Source organism: Rhincodon typus, chromosome 5 (assembly GCF_021869965.1).
Source record: "Rhincodon typus isolate 14 chromosome 5, sRhiTyp1.1, whole genome shotgun sequence".
NCBI lineage: Eukaryota > Metazoa > Chordata > Chondrichthyes > Orectolobiformes > Rhincodontidae > Rhincodon > Rhincodon typus.
Genome location: NC_063336.1, coordinates 94,308,617 through 94,315,779, shown reverse-complemented (window position 1 = coordinate 94,315,779; position 7,163 = coordinate 94,308,617).

The window sequence follows — 7,163 nt, the reverse complement described above, 5'->3', positions numbered from 1 at the left end:
CTTAGGTTTGCGTGACATTGATGGAAAGAAGTATGTGTGGTTATGTTAGGCATATAGTCATAGTTATACAACATGGAAACAGACCCTTTGGTCCAACATGTCCAAGTCGACCAGAGTTCCTAAATCAATCTAGACCCATTTGCCAGCATTTGGCCCATATCCCTCTAAATCTTTCCTATTCATATACCCAACCAGATGACTTTTAAATGTTACAATTGTACCAGCCTCCATCACTTCCTCTGCAACTCATTCCATACACACACTACCCTCTGCATGAAAAAGTTGCCCCTCAGGTCCCTTTTAAATCTTTCCCCTTCACCTAAAACATATGCCCTCTAGTTTTGTACTCCCCTACCCTGGGAAAAAAGCCTTGGCTCTTCACCCTACCCATGCCCCTCATGATTTTATAACCCCCTATAACATCACCCCTCTTTCAATAATGCAACGGTAAGATTCGAGCTTGGTATTTCACAGATTAACCTGCATAATAGAAGCAAGTATTACAATGCAATAAACACAGTCCTAAAGAAGTTTGAACCTAAAGATAGGTCTTGTCTTGCCTTTTCTTTGACAGTCTGTCTTCAATCCAAATTCTTAGATGTGGATATCACAACACACAACAAAAGTTCAACCATGTTGCGAATGCTCTATAGCAGATCAAAAACTTACAAAGTGGTGTAAAGTATTAAAACTTTGGTGTTTTCAGTATTCAAATCAGGACCTCCCTGTCCTGAATGGTGCTGTTATAAGATGTAGCTGAAGTCTAACCAGGAGGAATTATGTTCCTTCAGACTGGATGACAAAAATAAATGTATACTATGTATTCTATGAGGTTTTAATAGATCTTCCTTCCTCAGCTGTAGAAAATCTCTTTTATCACGATAATAATCCTGGTGACCTATAGTTTCAGAACAGAATAAGCGCATAAGCCACTATTTTTTGAACTTCGAGAAAGTTAAGAGATATATTGAGCCACCAATCTTATTTCTTTGTGTGCTGTGACCCTGTTCCAGAAAAATGGTAAATTTGTGCAATTTTTTTAATCTGCTGTTTCATAAGATCTTTGTAGTGAATTTTTAGAGAAAGATAGGTATGTTTGTACTGAGAAAAATTAACTGGATAGGAAGTAGCTCACTCCTGAAGCTGAATAAATTTCACAACAGAACAATTACATTCTTTCAGATAATCTGTTGAATCTGGGTTTTTTTCTGGAAGTGGTACTGAAATAACTATACAGATGCCAGTGTCCCGTCACCCTTTATTTACTTGTGTACAGCAGACTGGCTGTGGCCAGCCAGCTCGGAATTAGTCTCCAGAACTGAGGAAATTCTAAATCCCCTGTTAATATCGGTTAGCCAGTACTTCCTGGTTGGCCCAGGATAACAATCCCCAATCAAGGATCTCATAATCAACAAGATCCACCTGGTTCTAATCACTACATCTGTCCCCACCAGGTCTGGGGATGTAGGCCTGTTCCTTCTCTTGTAGCTTTTCCTGCAATGTTTTTGCCCAGGGTCCCATTCCTCTGACTCAGACTCCGACATGGATGGTGTGTACCGAGCTGTAGCCTGTCTCTGGAACATCTTGTGAGAGTTTCCACCTTTTCTTCTGGCGGTAACAGTATTGAGGGTGCATTCATCTTGGACTCTGAAGTTTTTTCGAAACAAGACAGCGAGGCAGAACCTACAGTTTCTGACAGGCCATTCTGGCTGTTCTGAGGGGCCGGGTATGTTTTACTCCTGCCCCGTTTGCGAGGTAACAGCTTTCAGGTGATCGACGTGTTTGTTCAGGACTGTATCACCTTATCCGAACTTTGTAAGTCACGGGATCTGACCTCATGTCAACCTTGCCTCGTACCCATACAGGGTCATTTCCATTGTTCTGGCACCAAACTTTGTCCCATGAATTAAATTTCCGCCTCTCATTCAGAGGCGGCATTTGCCCACCATTGGCGTTCTTGCTGCCATTTCACCCTCCCCCACCTCCTGAGGTCTGGAAATATGAGGTTTAACCTTGCGTGGAGTCTTCAACCCATCAGCAACTTTGCTGGAGCTATCCCTGCTGTTGCATGTGAGATGGTCCTATAATCAAACAGGAACTGAGACAGTTTGGTATCAAGTGACACTGTAGGTTGCTCCTTTAAGTCTGCCTTCAATGTTTGGACTGCTCTTTCTGCTACACCATTGGATGATGGATGGTATGGAGCTATCCTTGTGCTGAATGCCATTCAACTTAAGGAAATACTCAAATTTCCTCCTGGTAAATGACGTTACATTGCCCATGACCAATACTTCCGGGAGTATTGCAAACAATGCCTGCAGCTTCTCATTTGTTATCCTTGAGTTTGCAGAACAAACTTTATGCATGTCCAACCACTTTGAATGGGCTTCCACAATGACCAGGAACATTAAGCCAGTGAAAGGACCGGCATAGTCGACTTGCAGTTGAATCCAGGATTTACCCAGTCATTCCCACGAATGTGGGACCATTACTGGTGGCAATTTTTGTCTTTGTCGGTAGCCTGGGCACTGCCCCACCAACGCAGCTATGTCAGCATCCAACCCTGGCCACCAGACATAGCTTCTTGCCAGCATCTTCACGTTGTGTCAGGTCAAGGAGGCGGGGATGAAAGGGACGATTGGTCATGGGATGAGGCCGGGGGTGGGGAGATTTTAAAACTGGTGAATTCTATGTTTAGGCCATCGGGCTGTAGGCTCCCAAGGGGAATTATGAGGTGCTGCTTCTCCAGTTTGAGGGTGGTGTTAACCTTGACCTGACACAACAACCTGTCCTTTTTTTCTCCCACCTATCCGCTCCTTCCACCTCACTGAACAATCCCCACCACTCCCTACCTTCACTCGCGTATCACTATCCCACCTACCTTCCCCAGCCCCACCCATCCTCTCTCTATTTATTTCTGAGCTCCCTTCACCCTCCCCCATTTCTGAATTATGGTAAGCAACTCCTGATTGAGTGGGACTTTGCCAATAAGGTTAATGAACTAACTCATCTTTTAGCATCCTTCACAGATGCTGCCAGACCTGCTGAGCTCTTCCAGCAACTTTGTTTTTGTTCATCTTTTAGGAAACTGAAATAAGTAGCATTTCTATTTATTGACGTGCAAATAAAGGAAAAAGAAACATAAACATAGAAGCATAGAAAAGAGGAGCTGGATTAGGCCGCTTGCTCTGTCATTCAATATGATCATGTCTGATCATCCAAATCAGTACACTGAGTTACTCCCCACACACATTGATCCTTTCATCCTAGGAATTATATCTAACTCCTTTTTGAAAACATGTTTTGGCCTCCACAGCTTTCTGAGGCAAAGGACTCCACAGGCTCACCACTCTCTGGATGAAAAAAATTTCTCCACAGCTCTGTTCTAAATGGCCTACTTCATATCCTTAGATTGTGAACTCTATCTCTGGACATCCTGGTTATCGGGAACATCCTTCCTTGTTTACACTATCTAGTCCTGTTAGAATTTTGAAGGTTGCTATGAGATTCCCCCTCATTCTTCTGTGCTCCATTGACTATAGTCCTATCCCATCCAATCTCTCTTTATACATCAGTTCTGCCATTTCAAGAATCAGTCAGGTAAACCTTTGTCGAACTCCTTCTATAGCCAGAACATCTTCCCTCAGATAAGGAGACCAAAACTGCATACAATACTCAGTTGCAGTCTCACGAAAGCCCTGTATAATTGCAGCAAAACTCCCCTGCTTCTGTACTTGAATCTTTTCGCCATGAAGGCCAATATACCATTTGAATAAGAGATTAACATTTTGTTTGCTACAAATGAAAACCATTCATTTTGTAGTTAATATTCCCATAATTCTAAATTTGGCAAAATAAATGTAGGGCAGTACACCAAGTATTTCTTAATGATCAATAGGGATCATTTAAAGCAGGAATGTTTACAAGGGTTCACTATACTACTAATGATGTGTCTCTCTGACCTACATGGGGCTCTAAGTGAAGGATGAACTGTACCCATAATTAAAGTTCAAGGACAACTTTTCTGCTTTCCCATTCTGTTTTATTTTTCTTTGTTAGTTTCCTCTTACCATGTAATAATTTTCAGCAAGGATTTATGCATGCAGTTTATTTTCAGTTCATGCCCAAGTCTGCATCTGAATCAACTTCAGCAAAATATGTAAAAGTATGACGGGTGAATGTAACCTCTGAACTCCAGCTTATCCTTCAGCGGTTCTGCATCTACTCTTGTCAGCTTTATCCCAGTGTTGACTACAGCTCAAAAATTAACTCAATCGGAAATTGTGGGAGAGGAACTCTTGGCTTACAGCTTCAAATTGTTATACCACTGAAACGCCTCCACTATTTTTAAATCCATCAGTAAGACCAGATAACAAATTGAATTTCGAGTCAACAGAGTTGGGGAGAGGTCACATTTATCACTGGCTATTATCATAAGAGTATCACTGAACTCTGCTAGTGTAGAATAACAATTGAACAAACTGCTTTAAAAAAGGCAACAAATCTGACCTAGGCAGCAACAGGCCCCATGGCCTGACATTAGTAACAGATAAATTAATGGAAATTATTGAAATTAGCTCCCTGGAGATACACTCTTAAAAGAAATGACAAAACAATTAGCATGAATTTCAAATGGGAAGATTGGAACTGGCAAGCCTCCTTATCTTCTTTGAGAGAAATACAGATATTAGCATCTCAATAATATCACTTGTTTGAAGAGTCAAAATATTCTGATGTTCCATGTAAGAGGTTTTTAATAAAACTAAAAGCCATAGATAAACAATACAGAACATGGATTGGATGAAAAGTTTGTCAGAAGTATGAAAATGTATCCAAAAAGGAAGCAGTTCGTGAAGATTAAAATATCAACAACATATTGCAGAAAACAAATTTAAATATTCACCAATATTTGCATTTAACAAACTTGATTACTTCATTATTGACCTTACATTATTTAATGTACAATACAACTTAAAAATTTATCTCAAGTGGTGGAAAACTTTAAAAAAAAAATGGCTTATTGAGCTTTGGAATGTTTAATTGATGATATAAATGTTTGAAATTGCCCTGAGTTTGAAGCTATAGCGTGATTGTTTAATATTAGACCAATAGCTGACATCAGAAAAACCATGCTGATTAGACCAGTATTGTAATTATTTTGTTGATATTCTCCAGGGGTGTTTTGTTAGTTTTGGTGCAGGCATTAGAAAATGGCACATTTATTGGTGTATATAAGCAATTGAATCTAGTAGAATTACTGCAGAGGATCCCATTCAATCAATTGCTTCAAAATCATGTGGACTGAACCACATTGTCACTTAAATACTAATTGATTGACTTTGATTGTGTTCACTGAAACAGTCAAACCAAAAGTAACAAAGATAGACCATTGGTCACAAAGTAATGTCTCTGTTACTGTCAAGAATTGTTTACATTTTCTGCAGCCTAATTTCAAAGATTTCATAATCTGTCGTCTATTAACTTGATACTAACTACAGTTAAGCTGGAGAGGGTTCAGAAGAGATTTATGAGGATGTTCCTGGGTATGGAAGGTTTGAGTTATAAATAAAGGTTGGCTATGCTGGGACTTCTTTCACTGGAACATAGGAGGTTGAGAGGCAACCTTATAGAGATTTATAAAATCATGACAGGCATAGATAGTTATTTTCCCTAGGATAGGGGATTTCAAGGCTAGTGGGCACATTTTTAGGTGAGAGGAAAGAGATTTAAAAAAGACACGAGGGGCAAATTTTTTACACAGAGAGTGGTTTGCGTGTGGAATGAACTTCCTGAGAAAGTGGTGGATGTGCGCACAGTTATAGCATTTAAAAGATGCTTAGATCAGTGCATGAATAGGAAAGGTTTGGAGGGATATGGGCCAGGAGCAGGTAGATGGCTGGGACGAGTTTAATTTGGGATTATGTTTGGCATGGTCTGGTTGGACTGAATGGTTTTCCGTGCTGTAGGACTCGATGACTAATAACAATAGGCTGAATTTTACCAATAAAATGGTTAAACGTCAATTTCAACAAAGTCTAATGAGTTATCTCGCGTACTTCTATGCCACTCTCCTTGTTATGTTTGCAGCATGACACTGTGGTGCTGCATTTGCATTTGTCAGCGGTGAAAGTACTCAGCATTCCTGGGACCTTCTGGGATTTCCTTTGCCCGATTAGACCCCAGCTGTGTATAAGGTGGTTGCTGCCAACCACAAATAGCCCTTCACATTCCACATCATTGGAGGGAAACAGTAAAGAAAATATTTGAGGGTGATGAACCATTATAAATGGAAGCTCACATTCATAAATATGTTGTCAATTTACAACATCACCTGTCTGACTGACTGTCCTATAAACCGCAGCTTGTAGTGTCTGGCTTAAAAATAATACAGGATCTTAAAATCAGACGACTAAGGGTTAATTGGAGAGCAAATAACCCTTAATGATTAACAGTTAATGGTTTGGTTTGAAGATCTTTTAGGCCTAGCAATGAGCGATTGAAGTAAAGTGGAAAAGCATACGCATTTGAAAAACAGGCTTCATGTAAAACTTGCCTGTTTTGACTGAAGGAGACAGCCTGACATTGAGGGGCAGTGGGAACCATCAACTTATGTGGATAGCATAGGGTCACCTGGACTTGTTTTTTCATCTATTTTTGAGGGCTGCAAAAGTACTGCAGTCATAGCAAAATGGAGATTCAGCATATACCGAGGAAGAGTCTAGGCCCGAAACGTTAGCTTTCCTGCTCCTCTGATGCTGCTTGGCCTGCTGTGTTCATCCAGCTCTACACCTTGTTATCTCAGATTCTCCAGCATCTGCAGTTCCTACTATCTCTTATTCAGCATATACCCTTTGTTTGAGAACAATATTAATATTTACCCACTTTTACCCACTTGTTGGACTTTTCATCATTAGGCTGAGAGACCAGAGTTTGCGAGATCAGAGCCATGGAATCTGAGATAGAGGTCCAAGTGCCACTTGTCAAAGACCCCAGTGGATAAAAAGGCAATGTGAAACTAACCTGTTTGCATAAATATGTATATTATGTATTAAGCTAACAGATTCACTCATTAGTTTTCAAATGTCTCTAATACTTATTAAGTAGATTAAACTAATAAATTTGCTTCATATTAAAGTGCACATATCTTCCTATATTAATTTTGA